The sequence below is a fragment of the Pinus tabuliformis genome, chromosome 8, assembly GCF_031772625.1.
Source record: "Pinus tabuliformis cultivar Carrire ecotype Pingquan chromosome 8, CPIR1, whole genome shotgun sequence".
Lineage (NCBI taxonomy): Eukaryota > Viridiplantae > Streptophyta > Pinopsida > Pinales > Pinaceae > Pinus > Pinus tabuliformis.
Genome location: NC_142294.1, coordinates 501040175 through 501063067, shown reverse-complemented (window position 1 = coordinate 501063067; position 22893 = coordinate 501040175). Strand labels below are relative to the sequence as shown.

The following is a 22893-nucleotide window of genomic DNA, read 5'->3' as shown; positions in this document are numbered from 1 at the left end:
TAAGATTAATTCAAAAGTTTAAAACTATTTTAATGGTAAAAAATTCATTTTTCAAGAGATTTATATAATATATACATATTTGTATAGTTGAAATTAAATATTTTATTTAATATGGATATTAAAATATTTTATCTAATATGGGAATTAAAACATTTCATAGACTATTTTTCTTATATTAAAATTTTATGTTTTATTTAAGTTGTTAATATATTTTCAAATACATATTAATATTAATTTCTGGCAACCTCTATCCTTATATCTTGCAAGTTATTTCAACAAGTAAAGTTGCCAAAATTATGAGTAATACAAGGAACAAAAAACAAAGAACGTCAAGTGCCCGAGGAAAGCATAATTTTTGGAGAAAGGAAAGATTTTTATTACAGAGATTCAGATTGATAGATTAAATTATGGATATTGGGGGTGCATTGAATGCAATGGGTTTGACATCTAAAGCTATGGAAACTTGGGTGTTTTTTCCGTGGGGTTCCCAGAATGCTGGTAAGTCTTCTCCCTCATAATAAATTCATTTCTCTCGTTAATTTCCCTTCCATGTGATTTTATTTGTTGGGCATTTGTATATTCTGTATAAGATAGGAACAATTCCAAGTTTCATTAATCACCAAATAGTAATGTCAAGATAAATTTGAAAATTAGAATCTAAGTAATAGAGCCTCTTCCACATGCAGGCTTATATCAAATTCATTCTCTATGCTAGAGCCTCTTGCGGTAGGGGCGCACACACACTCTTTTTGTATGTATGTATGCGCTAGACACTAGCATTGAAGTTCACCTGCGCGTTAGGCAGTTCGTCTAAGCTAATGCAAATGGGAAAATAAACCATTTTCATGAATCCTTCATTGAAACAGTTGTCTCTGGGTCTATCTTTTGCAGCTTTGGGGTGAGTTTCTTGTTCTTGGGATTCTTTTGCATACTCATCAGCCTTTGAATCTTGCATTGAAGTTCACTCCCCGGTGGAGGTAGTGGTCATTGCTTTGGGCAGCAATGTTGTCAACGGAGTTGAAAATTTCAATAGAGCTTTGAGCATGATGGGGAAAGCTAGTGTATATATTACAAAGAATGCAAACTTATACGAGACCGCACCTGCATATGTAACTGATCAACCTTGCTTCCTTAACTCTGCAATAAGGGCAATCACAAAACTTGGTCCGCATGCTTTGTTGACAGTTCTGAAAGGAATTAAAAATGGATTAGGCTTGCATATATAACTGATCAACCTTGCTTCCTTAACTCTGCAATGAGGGCAATCACAAAACTTGGTCCACATGCTTCATTGACAGTTCCGAAAGGAATTAAAAATGGATTAGGCCGGACTGAGGGCATAAGGTATGGGCCTCGGCCTATTGATTTGGAAATTTTATTCTATGGCAAGCTCAAGGATTCATCGGATACCCCATCAGAATTTGTGGGAGTGACCCTTTGTTCTTGCTCTGCTTGTAGACCTTCTTGGATTGGTAGCTGATAACGACACTTTTGCCTGTTGGCATGCCTTGTCGGAAAGAAATGGCAGCATGTTTGAGGCATGGGAGAAACTTGGAGGGGAAGACCTTATGGGACGAGAGGGAATGAAGAGATTTTTTCCCATTGGAAATGAGTTATTGGATTGGTCAAGAAAAACTCATGTCATGGGTGTTTTAAATTTAACACCAGATAGTTTTAGTGATGGAGGATGGTACACGTCTGTAGAGAATGCAGTTGATCAGGTTAGACGGATAATATCTGAAGGAGCGGATATGATTGACATTGGAACACAATCAACCAGGCCAACAGCATTAAGCATTTCAACAGAGGAGGAATTGTCTTGGCTTTTGCCAGTTTTAGAAGCAGTTGTGTAGATTCCTGAAGCTAAAGGTAAAATCCCATCAGTAGATACTTTCGATGCTAAAGTTGCATCTGAGACAGTAAGAAATGGAGCTCATGTTGTGAACGATATATCTGGAGGTCGTTTGGATCCCAACATGTTTTCTACAGTTGTCGATCTCGTTGTCCCTTATATCTTAATGCATATGAGGGGGGAACTGTCAGCAATACAGAATGATGAAAATACAACCTATGGGGATGTATGTAAAGAAGTTGCTAATGAGTTATGGTTATAGATAAAGAATGCAAAATCGTTTGGTATACCTGCATGGAGAATTATAACAGACCCTGTTATTGGTTTCTCTAAGATGCTTGAGCAGAACTTGGAACTTGTTAGGTCTATCACCTATTTGACAAGGACTTGCAGCCAATAATGTGGTTGCTTCTCATGGGCCTATTTCAATTAGACCCTCCCGAAAAAGTTCTTTGGGAAAAATATTACTACTCCCTACATTGGCAAGGAGAGCTAGCATATTTGTCTTCAATCCTATTTCAAGAGGCTCTACATCTTTTTTGAAAATGCCAACCTTGCTTGAACTCTAAACTGCTAGTCCTGATCCGAAACCTGTGAATTTACCCAATTGCTTTGAAGTTGCACGACATTTTCATTCCATGAAAGGAGATGCTCGTCAATCTTATGGCATCCAAAATGCTTCTACCAGCCTGTTTGACCATCTAGTTAGCTGTCTCCAAAGATAAACCCTTTCCAAAGATAAAAGCATTCAAGTCTTTGTTGGTTATAGTCTTGAAATTGTCATAGTTATGATTTAATTTTGAGTTTGAAATTGATATCGTTGTGTCTCATATCACCATCTGTTGCACATGATTAATGTTTAATCTGTTCTAAAGAGGCATTTGCAATATTGAGTTGTTTTGTCATTTCAGGATCGATGAAGGCCTTAAAATGTTTATTGAAATTGTCATGTGCTATCCTTTCCTTAAAGAACATCTTTTGAACTCGTCAATACTACTTGTCCAGAAGTGCTGAATGAGGAAAGAATTTGGCAGAGTCCTAGTGCCTTTGCACAACAATATCTTTTAATTTGACATACCTTGGAAGTCTAATTGATAGAATCTGGGGCACATTTCTAGATATGTTCCAAACTAGATTTTCTTTTGTTTAAGATTTGGTCTTTGGATGTTTGGTACTTGCCATTTGTAGTTATTGAATTACTCATATCCTAAGTATTCAAGAGCAACTGGATAGCACTTGAATGGAAAGATTCAGTTAACTAGTCATAGTTGCATGTTTCGAGGCAAATTCAAAGGATATTTGGGGTTTCTAATTCATCTGAAATTGTGCATTGCTAAATATATTAATATTTGGAATTATTGTTGGTACTTTCCATTCTTATTTTTTGAACTTTTCATATCCTAAAAATTTAAGAGCGACTGGATATCGCTCATAGTTTTAAAAACTGGAATCGGGTTTTGAAAATGTCACCTATCTAACCAGGTTTTGAACTGGAACCTAAAGGGTTTTTCTACCAGTTGTTATTTGGGCCTATTTGACCGACCGATTTGGCCAGTTTCTAGTTTAGACTAGATGGTTTTTAAAACTATGATACTGCTTGAATAGGAAAGTTCAGTGATCAGTCATATTTGCATGCTTGGAGGCATATTGTGAGGGAATTTTTGGATTTTCAATGTGTCTGAAACTATGGATTTCTAAACATAATTTAATTTATTTCAAAACTCCACATGTTAAACTCTAAAAGGTTAATATGATGAACTATGGAAATCTGCATTCTCAAATATTTCAATTTTTTGCTCATAAGTAGATTAAACATTTTGCTTACAAAACACTAAGCATTACTTTTAAACTATAGATATGTTGTTGAGCAATGCATTTCTATTATCATCATCTACTGTTCATAACTAATCAAAGGGATATACACGCCATATGTATGCAGTTTGCTCCACATATAGATATAAGACTCAAAGTGGAGCAAACTGCATACATATGGCGTGTATATCCCTCTGATTAGTTATGAACAGTAGATGATGATAATAGCAATGCATTGCCGCATAACATATATATAATTTGTGGAAGGATATTACCTAGGGGATGCTCCTAGATAATGCAGTCTCTTGCTCACGAGTCATTGTTAAATATTTTCTCCAATTTTGGGATTGGTTTTGTAGGTTCTTAAATTTTCTGATATGGTAGGTGGTGAAACATTCGATCCATCATTTTTTGGGTATGCATATGGAGTTGTATAGGAGCACATTGTTGATGATGATGATGCATTTTGATCAAAGGATGTAAGCATTCAAGATCCAAGCCTCATCTACAAATTCTGACTATAGACACATTAATGATTCTTGCAAAGACAAGAGAGATCTATGTAATCTCTTCTCTTTGTTTTCAATAGTAGAAGAAGAGAGACTCGTCAAGGAGGTAGGGGAAGCCCTATATTGGATTTCACACCATAATAAAGACAACGGTCAACAAATGATGAACACTAGGCTAGGGCACAATCATTCAAATTTGATTGAGTGGTAGCCTTAATGCTTTGTGTGGTTTTGGTGTTGCTTAGAAAGTCACGATATAAGAAGGCAATTAAGCAATCAAGAAAACTAGTGACAGAATCTGCTTCGACTGGCATATCATCATAATTACTTGTCAATGGAAAGTGTGTATCTCAAGGGAAAGAACAGTTATCTTCTTGGGTTGTGCATCATTACTGGTGTTGTGCTAAAAAGAGATTTTAAAAATAGTGATGACTATATTCAATCAGGTAGTTTGGAATTGCCTAAGATCACTTGTCACATGCGTGATAAATTAGGTTTCCATAATATTATGAGGTGTGCTAATTATTACATGCTCGATGAGATGGAATTCTCTATGCACAACACCTTTATCCACCATGATAAGGATCAAAATGGAATCTAACATAGGAATGTGAGCTTTTATAGAGTTTTTCTTTATTGGGTTGACTAAATTATTATCTTCTTAAATATTGATTTGTTCCTTTATTTACAATTCTGATATTTAGCCGATATGCTTTTTTTCTTGATAGATAATTGTTGATGGTGGTGTTGTTGAAGCAACTTATGAGTGCATAGAGAACTTGGTAACCATATAGGTTCTAGGGGAATCTCTTTTGATCACACCAAGTTGAGTGCGTAGTCCTTGATTTTGAATGGTACTTTTGCAATTTTTTAGTTTTTTGATTCACAATCTCAATTTTGTTCAATATCTTTCTTCCTCTATTTTGTTTCTAAAATACAATTTTTTTGGGGGAATGATGTCTTCTTGACAGGTTGTTATTGGTGGTTCTGTTAAAGTAACTTGATCGCTATACTTGGGGAACTTGGCAACCACTTTAGATTCTAGAGAATCACTTGCTATTATAGAGTTTGAAGAATCTCTTTTTATCATTTCAAAGGTGTGTGCATAACTACTTATTCTGAGTATTTGAATGTAGGTTCTTGCTATGAATGATGCAAAAGATGCCTTTATTAATTCTTATTTTCAATGGCTATTTACATTTATGCCTTACGGCGTTTCCTTTGCAACATCTAGTGCAAATGCTAGTTACATTATATTATTTTAATGTTAATACATTAAGAATATGTAAGGGATGAATGAAAAGTTCGTGATGAGAAAGGAGTTGCCTAATCTCTCTCGTGCATTCAATGTAAAATAGACTTTGGTAATGTATGAATAAATTAAGTATTTTTTCTCTTGTAGGTTGTTTACTTTCTTATATGTGAATTTGTTGTGGAATTTCATTGATAGTGAGGAGTTTTCAAGGAACTGGGTTAAGGGTGTATGGATTGTTATATATATTTTTAAGAGTAGTCTAATGAGGCCACAATTTTATTTTGAAAAATAGTGGAAATTTTGGTATGATTTTGGTAAAAATTTGACAGAAATTTTGGAAAATCTGGGTTTTACAGTTGTCAAGCTTCATGATTTTGGATGCCCCAAGGGTTTTTGATGGTGTTGAATCCATTTCCACCATTCGAAAAATGATTCAAACATTCCTATGGTCAGATTAAAAAAAAATGGCTAGATTCCGGCAAAAATTAACTTCCAAGCGAAATTGTGGCCTCGGTAGAATCTCAATAATAATAAGAAAAAGTTAAGTGGATGTAGGAATTGTTATATGTTATAGATAAATTAAGGTATTGGAAATGTATAGGTTCGAAAGGGTGATTAAACAATAATCTAGTGTATATAGGTTGATAGAGAATCAATTTGTTTTGATTTCAATATTTAATGGGATGAATATTAATAAAGATAAAAGTTTCATAAGGTTTGGTTGATTGAGGAAATTGTTCGAACAAAACGCTACTTGAGGAACATAATTGAGTTAGGTGTGTTCTTACAAGTGTAAGTGTATTATTATTGGCCCAAGAGTGACATGTAAGGAAGCAAAAGAATTACAAGGGTGCACAAGAGACGTACAATTTATAGCTAAGGGCACTAGGAGGCTTAGGAAACCTTTAAGAAATTAAGTATAACATTACAAGATTGTGACATAGGTAGGTTGAACGTGGTAGATACAAGGGAATAGACATACTAGGGCCTATGTGTGGGTTGACATAATTCAAGGAGAGCTAACTTATTCAAGGAAAATTTAGTCAATGCACATATAGACATTTTTGCAAGCGTGAAGGGTTAAAATGGTGTCCTCAGACCCTCAATTGAGGTACTTTTATAGCCTTTGACTATAGTCTTAAACCCTCCACTAGGGTTAAGTAGAACCTCAATTAAGGGTTTGCATATGATGCAACAAACCCTTGATCCAATTTTTATGATGGTTAAATTAACAGTCAATTAAGGGTTGAAAAATATACAAGTAACTTTAACCATGAATAAATCCATGTTCGTAGATGGATGGAACTAACGACCAATACTTTGGACATAACACTAACACAAAAATAAGTTTACCTCACCTTTCCAACAATTTATGAATATGGTCATCAACAAGAAATCCTACATTGAGGTGTTGCACATCCACATCATCAAAAAAGCCTTGTTGTCTCTCTATATTGGTACTCCACTTTATAGTGGTTTCAATCCACTCATGGTATGATCCTAGAAAATTAAGATGTTGGACAAATTCGTGCACCAAAATGCATATCTTCCTCAATTTCTTATCATATAATGATTAACAAAAAAAGAATACGCAACTTCTAATAAGAATATGGATTGCACTTGGCCCCAAGGACTAACTTAATTAATTGAATCATTTTTCTAAGGCATAATGTCAATTGTAAGGCCATAGTTCATAACTCATATTCAAATAAGTTCCTCGGGGTTATTGACTGCTATTGTGGCTAGCAACTAAGCCACCCTCCATCCATATATTTTGGAGAAGAGGGGTAGACGCCATGAGGTTTTCCTTGGGAGAAAAAGGAATATTACATGCTTAAGAATCCATGCTTTCATATTTGGTTGTTTCTATCTATGTCTACTTTCTCTTGTGGTGCCCATGATAGTTGTGGCTTCATCAAATGTCACTTCATAGCATAAATCCCAATATAAGAAATTGGTGTGTCTAAGGTGCATACAAATATATCCCTATAGTCAACCCAAGCATGTGTTATGTTGAGCAATATACCATTATCAAATTTTTATCTAAGTGGCACCTTGATGGGGAATGCATCAATCCCAATAAAAGTAACCATTCAAATGAAAACCAATACTTCCAACTTTTGTGTAATTTGTAAACATAATTTATGTAAGAAGCGACCATTTTGTAAAATCTACCCATAGATGCTCTAATAATTTCATGTACCACAAAACTTCAACTGAGCAATTGCTACACAAAATTATTATTTGATGCATGGCACATTTAAGGAATTGCTAAGTAGTTCTTTATATTTTCTAGGTGCACCATATTCCTCCTAGCATAACATTGTTGATGGAGAAACTTCCAATGAAGGATAGAGAATAAATGCTTTAGGTAGGCCCTAGATATTATACACTACCTCCAAGTGTTATATGTAAAAGGGTTGACTAGAAGGGAGGAACATAAAGACTATAAGATAATAGAATATGCACATCCATAACATCCACAACCAAACTACCCACTTTATCCATTAAATCAACTTGATCGACTTGAATGCATTTAACATTAATCTAGAAAATGCTCAATCAACCGTATCTGAAAATTCATTTTAATCCTTGGAACACGAAATCTAAATGTGTAATCAAGGGTTTAAAATTTCTCAAACCTTCTCCCTTTTTGTAGTATTTTCATAGAGTTACAATTTCCGAGAGGTGAAATCCTTTCAAATTTTCCATGTCAAATAGTAAACTTGATACTAGTGGATTCATTATTTAGTCTTCCTTCACATATCATCCATAACCAAATTACTCACTTCCTCTATTAAATCAACCTTATTGACTTGATAGTATTTAACATTAATCCAACAAACCCTTGATCAAGGTCTTCTAATATCCATTTTAAGCCTTAAATCATATAATTATAAATCCTTCATCAAAAGTTTAAATGTTCTCAAACCTTCTCACAATTTACAAGTTTTTCATAGAATCACAATTTCCAAGAAATAAAATCCTTTTTGAATTCATTATTTAATATTATTTCCTATAACTTACCATTTCAAGTTTTCATTTTCATATTATATTTTTGTTATTATAAAACTTATAACAAATTACTTCTAATTGTGAATGCACTAAAAAAATTAGTATCTTAGAAATTATGCAGCCCAAAAATGAGAAACAATATGTGGGATACCCATGGATGTTTGTCCTTACAATGGATACTTCCTTCTTTAGTTTATATTAACATGAAAAAAATTGTTGTGAACATATGAATGAATAAAATGTTATTCAAACATTCACATATTCAACTTCAAAATATAATGGAAAATATATTTAAAATAAAAATAAAAATAAGAAAAATATAGGATAAACTATATCTCATGTAGATCATATATATATTTTTTTTCAAAAATTACAAATCTAATATTGAAATTATGTTTGTGAAAAGAACCTTTTGTTAACCTTTTCAGAAATTTGATAAATAAACTTATAATCAAATGAAACTTTTACATATTACAAACTTTTCAAGGTATACACGAGTTTCGTGGATTCAATTTTAAAAATACATAAATATGAAATTTATGTCTCCAAATTTTAGAAGAAAGTGTGACACACTTCATCATTCCCCTAAAAAAAATCATTATATATACAATTTCAAAATTGGAGAAAAAATGCAATTTTATTTTTGTTTTACGATTTAGTGTTTGGATCTACAATTTATAACTTTGAGGTCAATGGATAGATAATTATTTTTAGATGTTTTTCATATAGTGGTATATTTGTTATTAGAATCAATATAAGAAATAGCGATGTACTTGATTATGTTGGTGTGTGACAAAACAATGGGGCAATTAAAGAATGTGTTCTAATTGTGGTAGAAAGGTTAAAAAGTCAGAGTTAAATTTGAGACATATTTGGTGCAATGAATCATGACCAATCAACATCCCATATCATGTTGGAGGGTAATAAACAAATTATTGAAAAATGTTTCACATCTGAATTGAAAAATGCTTGTAATTTTTTAATATAGGTGCTTGAACATGCTATAAATTGTAAAAGAAGATGTGATTTGCAATAAATGAGTATACCTTTAGTTAAAGTATGATGTGATTAATTCTGAGGATTAGATGAGTGATACATAATGAGATAGAAACTTAAGAGAATATAACTTGTATTTAGTATTTTATTTTTTATAAGTTAGTTGAATACAAAACTAGTTAAATTTGAATATATATATATATATATATATATATATATATATATATATATATATATATATATATATATTTATTTAATTATATTGAATACATCTATTTTTTTATTTAATTATATTTATTTATTATTGTTATTTAGTAAATATATTATTTTTTAGTTGTTGGGGTTTTAGTTTCTATACCATTTTTTCCCAATTTAAGCAGACAATGTCTTTACTATTCTCTCAATTTAAGAAAGGTGCTAAATTATTTGGAAAATTAGTATTCATTCAAGAAAAAGGTAGCAAGGGAAAGTCTCAATCCCCACAGGCCCTATAAGTTCGACATCTTCTTGAAACAAGGATGAGAGAATGTAAATAGGAAAAATAGAACATGATGAATTGAAAAATTGCAAGTATGGAAGGATCTAATATGGGATGCCAATCAACCCTATGTCACCCAACCACATTAGAACGAGTGTGGCTAATTTGAAAAATAATTGAGCAAGAGAGTAAATGTCATGCACTACCCATTTCCATAAAGGGGCTACCCCAATCAACTAATATTGTTTATCATTGTCATTATTAGTTGCACAGTGCTCATAATGCAAGGAGGGGGAATCAAAAGTGACCATTCTTTAGCTATCTCCTTTACTTCTGATGCCCCATTGCTTGAGTTTCACTACACTTTTATTGGGAACTATAATAGGTAGTTTACTCGTAGCAAAGAGATATTCATATGACTAGCTCATCAATCCACTATGTGAAATATTTGTACAATCCAATTTGTAGTATAAGAAATAGTTTCGAATGGCTTAGTTTGTGGAAGCAACTTTTCACTGAGGTTGTGAAAAATCATTGGAGTACATATGAATTGAGTCGTCTATGGAACTACCTAGGGATGCACAATTAGTTTTAACTAATTGTGGTTTGTGGTCACAAAGAGGGTTTTATTTCAAAAATGTGCTCTCCTTTACATTATTCATATTGACCTCTTCATTTTAAGAATGTTTATATGAATGCCAAGCTTTGTATATGCAAACTCCCTGGAATTTACACTATAAGTTTTTGTAAATGCATATCTGGAGTCACCTTTATTTTCAAGAGAAGGTGCCATGGCAATAGTCAATGTTAGTTCAATTGAAAAATCATTGGTTCTATCTGTAGAAAATTCTATCCATGTGTTCCCAGAATGATTTATTCCATAAGCATCCAAACCATACTACTTTTTCTCATTGTATAGGTTCAAAGATACATTATTTGTGGTGGTATCTCATTGGAAAGATGGAATTTTAGTAACTATATTGGCTAGAGTGAAAAGTCTCTAGCTATGCAAACCATTGTGGTGCTGACACATTATCATTTCCAGCCCATTCATATCTTCATGAGTTGCTTTCTCAATGAACAGTTCAAGTAATTGGAGTTGTTTTTGCCACTGACTCCTTTGCAAAACCCCAAGCCAACCAGTGCTTTGAAATTTATGTTGTAGCAATCATAACAACACCTTGCTCAATGTGAGAGTGAACTGTAATATTTATCTCTAGCTGTTACATCCAAATTTACATTACAACCATCTTGGATCTCAATTGTTGATGCTTTAAGGAAGTAAATTCCAAAAATTTCTACATTCAATTAACCTTTTTTCTGAAGACAAAAATTTGTAAATATCAATCTGTTAACTTCATCCTCAATGGTACCATCTTTATGTACTTGGAGTGTATACTAATATTTTATCCTTTTCATCACTTCCTTTTTGATATCATGTTTGTTTCCTCCTCTAATGTCATATATAAGCTTGTAATTATGATGAGGTGGGATATTCTTTTACTGTTTAGTGTGTAAGATAGGAGGCTAAGGGGTTGAATTCAAAGAAGTTATTAATGCAATTATTGGTAATGATTGTGGCACTGATGAGGATGCAACCTCAAGAAACATGGGTGTGAACGTCTTGCCTCATATTTTAGAAAGGGTCATTGGTGTTGGATAATGTATGGAGGAGTGGAAGAGGCAAGGAATCATGATGTAGATATCATAATATTTAGGGAAAACTTCAGACTTCAAGCCGATTTTCTAGAAGTGATCACATGCAAAATCCTACATCTTTTCCAACATAAGGAGTTGTGATGATCATAGAGCTAGAAAACAAATATCTTTAGTTATCTAAAACAATAATTCCATGGGTGTTTGATATATTTCAAACCTCCTCTAGTGAATCTACTAAGTTGTCTATGGAGTCATAGTTTGCAACTCCTGGGGATGCCAAAAGGTATGTGTATAGCTAGGACAAATGTATAGAAGTTTGCAGAAAGGGGTAAAAATACTACCTCTTATAAGAGGTAGTAGAGAAGAAAGTAACTAAATGAACACATTCCAAGAGAAATATGTAAAGGTATTAAAGAAAATAAGATCTTAGAATTACTAATGACATCTACATACTAGATGGGAATAATTACTTGCTTAAGATGGAAAATGAACCAAATATATAAAGTATTTTCTTGTTGTAGCTTGAGGGAATGGATCCCTATTAGATCAAGGTTATGGGAGACTATAACTAAGGGGACAAAGTCCTCTTGATGTAAATTGACAACTACATTACTTTATGGGAGTGTGCCTACTAGATCATTTTTTATATAAGTTAGAGTTGGAGGGGAGTGGCCCCTCTTACTTGTCTTGGCTATAAAAGCCAAGAACACAACTCTCGTATGAATTGATGCATAATGAGATAAAAAATTAATTGAACAAAACTCGTAATTTACATTTTCGAACATATATTTTATATAGGGTAACTTACCTCTTATAAGCTTGGGAGATACAAAGAAAAGTAACATTTGACTACTACGTCTCCCTCTTTTATTTAATTATATTCTATGATTATCATATTCAACAACAACATTATGTTATTTATTTATTATCTAGTATCTTAACTTCTATATCAACGATGTAGATTAAACTGTCCATAACTAATAATATATTTCCTAAAATACAAGATGGAAGTGAACATTCAAAATATTGAAACATATAAATTATATGCATGAAATGTCAAAAAAATAATACTAAAGATTTCTTCCAAACAAACATTTTCAATAAAAATGGAGGAATATGTTCTTTTCAATTCTACTTAATAAAAATTAAAAATATTATAAATCAATGAAGACATTGACTTAATTTTCAATAGTTGAATAACAAAATATTGTAAAAAGAAAGATGGATGAAGTAAGTTTGAAGTGGTGGTGATCATGGAAAAGGCCAACCAAATTTAGAAAGAAAAAAGAAATTAATAAGGAAACATGTTTTTTTGTCAAATAAAACTATATATTAATAAAAAAATAAAAATACATGTTTTTTTTTTTAAATTAAATTCTCTCAACCAAAACAAAAAAATCCCCATACATATTTAAAAAACTAACGATTCTAGAAACCAATTTACACTCAAGTAGTCACCAGAAATAAACAATCTCAATACAATGCAGTCCCAAACATTGCTTCCTACAAAAATTACCCATGTCCCAGACATTGCTTCCTACAAAAGTTACCCATACAGTTAACTCGACCAGCGCATAAACAGCAAGACTAAGACCATAACATGTTGTAGGTTAAAAACGTAATAATTTTTTTTAGTCAAGGATAAGGTAATAAGAGAAAATCTTAGAAAGGAGGTTTATAAAATTAAAAATAAAATTATAAGCCTATGTAGTTAAATAGAGAGAGGAATAAGTCTATGTAGTTAAACAGGGAGGAAGATGCTTTTTTATATTTTGTTATTAAGAATAGAGAAGCTAATTTGAATTAAATTTAATTGGCAGATTGAATTAGTAAATGGATTTGAGCTTATTGATTAATGGACAAAATTACACTTTCTTTTTTTAATCCAAAGTTTTAAAAAAATTCATGTTTTTGATAATCTAAAGTTTCAAAAAAATTCATGTTTAAATTGATCAATTTTAATAAATTTCAATTTCAAATCTAAATAATAACAAATCCTTTCCCATCTTAATTACAAAAAAAACCCAGTTTCATGTCCATTTCTTTTCTCATAACTTTTATAAAATCTAAATGATAACAAATCCTTTCCTCATGTTGACTACAAGGTCTCACTTACTTAAAAACCAAACTTGTATCTTCCCATTTTCTATGTGACCAAATTGATAAAAAAAAGCATCTTCTATATAAATGATATTACGACACAACCACATTATTTTTAGCAATAAAAGTGTCCATTCAATACATTTAGATAAAAATGTAATTATTATTCCATGAAGTTGGGCATCGTTCATGTCCTGATAATGATGAGACTAACTGCAGATTACATTGTCCTCCTTGAAAACAGAAAACCAAAAAGCCCACTGTGCTTATCAAAAATATATATTTCATTCCATATTATGAAACCAGAAGTGTGAGATGAAACATTATCACTGCAAAAGTCTCAAAAATATATACTTCATTTCATATTATGAAACCAGAAGTGTCAGATGAAACATTACCACTGCAAAAGTCTCAATAAAACCCTATGAAACACCATCAGTGTTAAATGTTATAAACTACAGGGAAAGCCATTTTATACTGAAATAAAATGGAATGCCATCTATCAAGAAATCTACCATTTTTACCACTTTTCAACACTCAGTTTCCAATACTGCAATACAATCCTCAGTCATTCTCAAACTTCCATTGTACCCAATACCAGTACCATACCCTAACCCCTGCTAAATTCCATCACAAGCTATCATTAATGGCATAGTCAGATTTAGTTGCCCAAACCCTTACTTCTTCATGGGAAACCAGACATGCATAAACCGCCTCTTTCTGGCTCTGCTGCCGAACTTAAACCCTCGCATGCCGCCCCCGGGAAGGCACTCATCATAAGAAAAACCAAACTCTTTCCACCCTTTCTTGCCTGCACCATCATCATCACCATTATAGGTTGCAGGAGGATTGAGGGATAAAACATACTTGGACAGAGCTTTAATTTCATATAGATCAAACAGAGAGCTACTGAAATCATCCATGGAATCCGCTGCCAAATTGATGATATTGTTGGTCAATTCTGAGAAAATAACCTCATCCTCGGCTTTAAACGACACTCTCTTGGGATGCTGTACTGAAGAGGATGATGCTCTGTTGATTCTTCTCGCCTTGCCGCGCTCCCCTTCTCTCTCTGATCTTCTTCTGCTGCCACTGTTCGGTGCCCCCTTCGCCATGGCTGAATTGTTGCCCAAATATCATAATTCCATCAAGCTTTTATAGAAAAGTTGGATTACAGACAGAAAGATTTCCTGAGTTTCCCTCTCTTTTCTTTTCATCAATCAATCAATTTGTTTGACTATTTCAGATACCTGTTCACTGTAGGATGGAATCACATGTTAGTTGTTGATCACTCTGCATACGAACCGCCATTATTAATGACCTGGTTTGTGGGTTCCAGCCATTGGTAATTTGTGTTCCATACAGTCGCAAATGATGGTTAAATACTATTGCCTCGATGAGATAAATCAGGCTTTTAGCAGACACAAAGTAGTGGTAGCTTTGTTCAACCCTTGAAGGACATTACTCTCGCTTTGTTTCAGCCAAGAAGGACATTGCTATTATCACTCGGTTCTAAATTCAACTTTGACCTGTTAACTTTATTCTTCTATTATCATCAGTGCACAGTTACTTCAATCAATACTTTACACACACCAACATCACTACACATGGGTACTTTCAATGACCTATACGGAGGTACATAAATGAAGACTTTGCACACACTAACATCACTACACCGAGGTACATAGCATCAAGACTTCGCACACACTGTCATCACTACATAGGTACATAAAATCAAGACTTTACACACATTCAAAGATTTGTTTTGATGTTTAGATGGGTTTATAATATCCTAAAGCTCATATATTATAATTCATATATTATAATTCAGTGGTCAAATCAACAGTCGTATAGTGATTGTATAGTGATTATGCGCTGTTATCTATTAATGCAGACACTGACTCATTACTATTAAAGAAAAATTATTTTATCTGGAATTACTTGATTATGGTCTTTAAGGAGGTAGGTTTTACTTTTACAAGATCCCTCTGCCTCTTGGGCCGTCAACTTATTTCTTCAAGGCCGTCAACTTATTTCCTCAAGCCCAGGAAAGACGAGCTCTTAACCAAACAGTGTTACGCCTTCAATTACTAAATTTTTTTAGATAAAAGAAAATTGTATATAGATAACATTAAAATATATAACATATAAATAAAAGATATAAATTAACATCCATTTCACCATATAAATTATAATAATGATTCAACAACCATATTTAAATTTAATGAATAATCACATAAATAATTAATATTTACAATATAACAAGGTTCTTAATCATGAATATTCACCCTGTTTTACCATGAATATTTTTTTTAAAGGTGGTTCATGGATATTGGCTGGCCGCTACATCCACTAGAAAAATCCAAGCACATCAACCCAGAGGGATCTACCTGCCACATCCACAAGAATAGGAAAAATGGATCTATCTGCCACATCCATGGGAAAATACCCACCAAATCCACGTGAAAAATGCAGATCAACGGATCCGCCAGGGTGGTTCACGGACATTGGGTGGCCGCTACAGATAACTCGAAGGGATCTACCTGCCACATTCACGGGAAAATACCCACCACATCCATAGGAAAAATGGATCTCCCTGCCACATCCATGGGAAAATACCCGCCACATCCACGGGAAAAATGCAGATCAACGGATCCGCCAGGGTGGTTCATGGACATTGGGTGGCCGCCACATCCACGGGAAAAATCCAGGCAGATCAACGCGAAGGGATCTACCCTACCCGTCACATCCACAGGAAAAATGTAGATCAACCTACCCTACCCGCCACATCCACAGGAAAAATGCAGATCAACGAATCCACCAGGCTGGTTCATGGACATTGGGTGACCGCCACATATGGACATTGGGTGGCCGCTACATCCACAGGAAAAATCTTGAAGGGATCTACCTGCCACATCCACGGGAAAATACCCACCACATCCATAGGAAAAATGGATCTCCCTGCCACATCCATGGGAAAATACCCGCCACATCCACGGGAAAAATGTAGATCAACGGATCCGCCAGGGTGGTTCATGGACATTAGGTGGCCACCACATCCACGGGAAAAATCCAGGCAGATCAACGCGAAGGGATCTACCCTACCCACCACATCCACAGGAAAAATGCAAATCAACCTACCCTACCCGCCACATCCACAGGAAAAATGCAGATCAACCTACCCTACCTGCCACATCCACAGGAAAAATGCAGATCAATGAATCCACCAGGGTGGTTCATGGACATTGGGTGACCGCTACATATGGACATTGGGTGGCCGCTACATCCACAGGAAAAATCTCGAAGGGATCTACCTGCCACATCCACGGGAAAATACCCACCACATCGATAGGAAAAATGGATCTCCCTGCCACATCCATGGGAAAATACCCGCCACATCCACAGGAAAAATGCAGATCAATGGATCCGCCAGGGTGGTTCATGGACATTGGGTGGCCGCCACATCCACGGGAAAAATCCAGGCAGATCAACGCGAAGGGATCTACCCTACCCACCACATCCACAGGAAAAATGCAGATCAACCTACCCTACCCGCCACATCCACAGGAAAAATGCAGATCAACGAATCCACCAGGGTGGTTCATGGACATTAGGTGACCGCTACATATGGACATTGGGTGGCCGCTACATCCACAGGAAAAATCCAGGCAGATCAACCCGAAGGGATCTACCCTACCTGCCACGTCCATGGGACCAGGGTGGTTCATGGTGGTGGCCGCTACATCCACGGGAAAAATCCAGCCAGATCAACCCGAAGGGATCTACCCTACCTTCCACATCAACAGATCCATCGACCAAACAAGCAAAGCCTAACCCAAGGGCATCCAAGAGATTTGATCACGTGACCTCCCAATTGGTGAAGTACTTAACAACTTAAACTCGACCAACTGAGCTAAGCTAACCCTTAGGATTCTTTTACCATGAATATTATTAACTTCTAAATATGATGTTTTACAATACCATGGCTTATTAATACCACCAATTGGAAAACATAACTCATTTCAAAAAATTATACATAAATATTTTATTTGAATCTCATTTTACCATGGATAATGGATATTCTTAACTTGTAAATAGACTTTGTTACAATGCCATGGGTCATTTTACCATGGATGTTGTATCCATGTAAATGTTTGTAAACATTTACATGTGGGGTCAATTAAAAAATAGTAAAACATTAAAAGTAATTTCCTAGAGGGAGGCTGTCCAACCCAGTAGAAATATTGTAATGTCATGTAAACATTTGGACTTTGTTAAAATAAAATAAAATATAAAATTAATAATAAAACCAACCTAGAGCCATCTTAACTTTGGATCTACCAAGCCCCGAAAGGATCAAATATTTTGAGATGCAAACCTCTTTTAGAGTGAAAGGAAATTTGATCCCTCTCGACTGTTGGTAGATCCAGAATTAAAATAGATCTAGGCTGGTTACATTCAGAGTTAAGATAGATCTAGGCTGTTACATTTAGAGGAGATGTGTAAGAGTTAGATGTTAGATTTAAATGTTAGATGTAAACATTTATTAACTTTCTTTTTTATTAACAAAAAAATCATAATATATATATATATATATATAAGTTTTAAATTAACATTCATTTTACTATATAAATTAAAATAATGATTCCATAACTATATTTAAATTTAATTAATAAACACATAAAAATTTAATACTTACAATATAACAAGATTCTTAATCATAATATTCATTGCCATTTTGTTATGGACATTATTAATTTCTAAATAGACTTTGTTACAATACCGTGGCTTATGAATACAGCGTGCCCAAAAACCATAACTCATTTCAAAATCAAAATATTTTTTAACATTTTTTAAATTAAAACTTAATACTTATAATATGGGTCAGTACCATGGTTTATCCATATCACTTGGCCAAAAAGCATATTTCATTTCAAAATGAAAATATTTTATTTTAATTTTATTTTTTAATATTTTTTAAATTAAATCTAAAAGCAAAAAAGTATGGGTGAGATGATGTAGTGATGTAAATTTTTTTAAACATTTGCATGTGGGCTTAGTTAAATCAGCGTAAAACTTTGGATCTACCATTTTTTCACTCTAAAAGAGGGTTGCTTCTCAAGGGATTTGATCCCTCTTGGGGCTTGGTAGATCTTGAGTTAAGATGAATCTAGGTTGGTATATATATAAACACAATCTAGTTTATTTTTATTTTTTTTGCACAGTGGTAGAATCTCAATTGTGAAACCAACATTGAGCATAGTCATCACTGAGCATAGTCATCACTGAGTGCATGCAAGTTGACTCATCACTATTTTTCAAGGGAAACCAGATCACTTGGAATTACCCTTTGGTGGGTCTGTAAGGGGGAGAATTTCAATGTTGCGGCATGCCTATAGATTTTGTGCCATTAACATATTTTGTTACATATAAGAAAGATGAACTCTTAGCCAAGAAAAAATCATTTTAAGGTATACCCCAAACCCAACTCTAAAAAATATATAATTTAATATATATATATATATATTTTTATTTTTTTTACATTCTAATAAAAATTTTAAAAAATTATTATTTTATGAATATTTTTTTTTTGTTTTTCCTGGAGTATTAGGTTATTAAAAGAAAATTAGATGACCAAAATTTCAATTATGATTAAATTTAGGTGAGAGGAATTTTGCATTGTTCAAAAATTATAGATTGATGTAAACTATTGTAGTTGTTCACTTCTTAATTTAAAAATATGTGTATTTGTAGGGTAGTTAGGATTATTATTGAAATAATTTTGATATCAAAACATGAAACAAATGTGTTTAGGTTCTTGGAATTTGGTACGATAATATATAAATGATTAGTTTATCGTTTTGTGATTTACTTCCATAGTGATATATTGTTGAAGGGTTTATTTAAACTTTGAGAGTTGTGTTGTGTTTTGCCAAGGGCTTATTCAAAGTGATATATTGTTGAAGGGTTTATTTAAACTTTGAGAGTTGTGTTGTGTTTTGCCAAGGGCTTATTCAAACTTTGAGAGTTGTATAGAGGTTTGGAATTGATTATATTTTTGAGGTTAGTTATAATAAAATTTATTTATAAATTAATAATATTGGTAGTAAGGAGGTGAATAATTTTAGTTAAAAATTTTGTTGTATTGTAAGTTTATTGTAAATATTAAATTTTAATTTTAAAAATGTTATAAAATAAAATGTTTGTTTATTATAAGTATTAATTTAAAAAATGTTATAAAATTAAAAATTAAATAAAATAGTTATAAAATATTTTGATTTTGAAATGAGTTATAGTTTTTGGGATGGGGTATTCATAAGTCATGGTATTGACCAGTGATATTATAACAAAGCTTATCTATAAGTTAATAATATCCATTGTAAAATGGGGGTGAATATTCATGATTAAGAATTATATTGTAAGTACTAATTTTTTATGTGCTTATTAATTAGATTTAAATATAGTTAGGGAATCATTATTTTAATTTATATGGTAAAATGAATGTTCATTTATAACTACTTTTTATATTTATATATCTACTTTTGTGATATGTATATTACGATTTTTTTTTATCTAAAACATTTTTCGTATTTTATTAATAAAAACAAAATCACAATATAATAAATCTGAATTTAACAAATGTTTACTTCTAACATCTAACAGAGACAACCCAGTGATATAGAGATCTATTTGGCACTGAAGACTTAACACATTTAGCTATTTGATGATACATGATATGATTTGATGTATACAAGAGTCTTGTACTCCTGAATCTAGGTTTGATCTATTTTGATAAGCTACACAACGATGTGATGAGTCTTGCTTCATGAGTTTGGTATTGGAAGAGTTGCACATAATTAATATTTTTGAGTCCTTTTGATGCCTTAATTACTTTCACTTTGTTCCAAATTATTTTTGGCTTGTAGGAGATCGATCAATGAAGGATTTTCTTGAAGCTTTGCAGCCTTTTGTAATTGTGGGAACATACTCTTCCTTTGAGTGTGAAAGACTACATTCCTTGAGGGAAAGGCCTTGCAACAAGAATCCAACGGTCCCAATAGCTTAGGGTTTTTTATCAGATCAGTAAAATGATGAATATGTCATTGAAGGAGGCTAAGTGTGGGTAACTCTTCAATTTTTATTGGACATAAGTGTTTATTGAGTGAGTTGTGCTCTGTAACAACCCTACAATAGGCACCCAGTTGAATATTACTTTTTCAAAATGTTCCTTTTAATCAAATTGTTATTGAGTGCAAAGGTAAGACCTACTGAAGGAAATACCTAGAGACAGTTTGTAGGAAGATGATTGTCCTTATAGAAGCAAGTGTTTCTAAGTCTATTGTCCAGAGACCAAGCCTTTGATACATGACATGACCCTTATTGTAGTATTTGAATAGTAGAACCACCAGTGTCCATACCTCTGCACATACTATGTAATGCCTCTAAGCCCAGCTTCTAGATTGACATATTTATGTTCAAACTTTATCATCAATAAATTCACCCAACATTTTGGCAACATTGTCGAGGAGGCGGTCGATAGATAAGAACATTAGTGGCCTAATTTTGTTCATTGATTCCCCAACATTTAAGACTTAGAGAAGTGGCAATGTAAAACAGGAGGTAATAACATGAGAAACCACTTTGTTGAGTCCCTTAGGCCCTCATCACATTGGTAAAAGCATGTTTCTTTATTTCCTTTTATTTTACAAGTGAATTTTTTTGAGCTAATGGAGTGAAAATATAACTTGTTGATGAAAAGATCTCAATCGCACTAGGAGCTTGTGAGTGTGGTTTCATTTCTATTTTTTTATTTGAATTCTTATCCTTTTTCTAGGATGTATGAGTAAAGGTAGGCATAAATATATAGGTAGAGGTAGGCTTGATACTTCTAAAACATGCCCTTCTAATGTTAAATCACTGGAAGGTGGATATTCTAAGAAGGATCTAGCAAACAGAACCTTAGAAATTAGATCAAAGGACCGAGTAAACATAGAACTATATTTCACAAGGAACACCACTCTAGTTGAGGAATAGAACCACATTCAGAGTTAGAAGCTAGACATCACTCTGATCAAGAGACTGAACTACCCCTGGATACCAAGTTTAGATTTTTTGGAGGTGAAAAGATGGCAAAAGGAGAAGGAGATGTGTTCATACAAGGACCAAAGGCAGTGGAATAGGTAACCTTTGGATTCCCTATTGTGGCTCCTAATGTAATGGTCCAGATGAAAAATATCCCTTCTTTAATATTGCCACACTTTTATGGTAAGAACAATGAATACCTTCACTCTTTTCTATTTGAGTTTGATATCTTATATAGGAGTTATGACTATTCTACCAATGCCCAAAAACTTAAATTGTTCCTCGCTAACTCTCGGGCATGCAACCTTGCTATGGTTTATGGGACCGGGCGAACACTACTACAAGTTGGGACAAAATGCGTAGAAATTTTCTTAAAACAGGAGTATTGCAAAGCTAGAGATTCATGGGAGAATTTTCTTAAAATTACACAAAGAGAGGATGATAGATTTTAAGATTATCTTAAGTGGTTTTTATATAATATCCAATGATATAAACAACATAAACTCGATCAAGACACCATTAAGACTATTTTCTTAAGGGGTGTTTTGGATGAGTCTATAAATGAATTAAATTTGATGGGATCTAAGGATGTTTCATAGTTCACTTTTGACAAAATTTGTGACCTTTGCATTGAGTGGTGTAACTAAGCATGTGTTGGGGCATTTATAATATATTTTTTAAAAGTTATCTACTTGAAAATATCAATATACAATTAGATACATTACAATTGAAGAAAAAGAAAGAAGAAGAAAGAGAAACACTTTCTATTTTTTTTTCTAAGTGTAGGAAGAAACACTCTTTGCAAAAATGCTCCTTGGATGTTATTGATATATGTGTTATTTGTGCAGGTGAAAATGTAATAGAAAATTTCCCATCTTTTCCTAGCCTTAAACCAATTTATCAAGGAGAAAACTAGACAACAACATAATTAAATTCATTGGCACCTAAGAAACCTTGGAAAAATTGACCTTCATAACTTTTGATCATATGCCTTAGCCTTCTCATCATTTTTCTGGGCAATAGAATTTATCTCAACTCATGATCCCTCCTATACCTCGGTAAACATATGTTCCACAACAACAAGGATGGAGAGGGCCTCCTTATAACAATATGCTTGTTTTTTCCTATCCCTTTA

The 22893-nt window shown here is 33.2% G+C and overlaps 1 pseudogene; it reads left to right on the top strand.

Annotated features, from left to right (window-relative positions):
- Window positions 1–407: 407 nt before the first annotated feature.
- On the top strand, window positions 408–2232 carry LOC149236288 (folate synthesis bifunctional protein, mitochondrial pseudogene; annotated as a pseudogene).
- Window positions 2233–22893: the final 20661 nt, after the last annotated feature.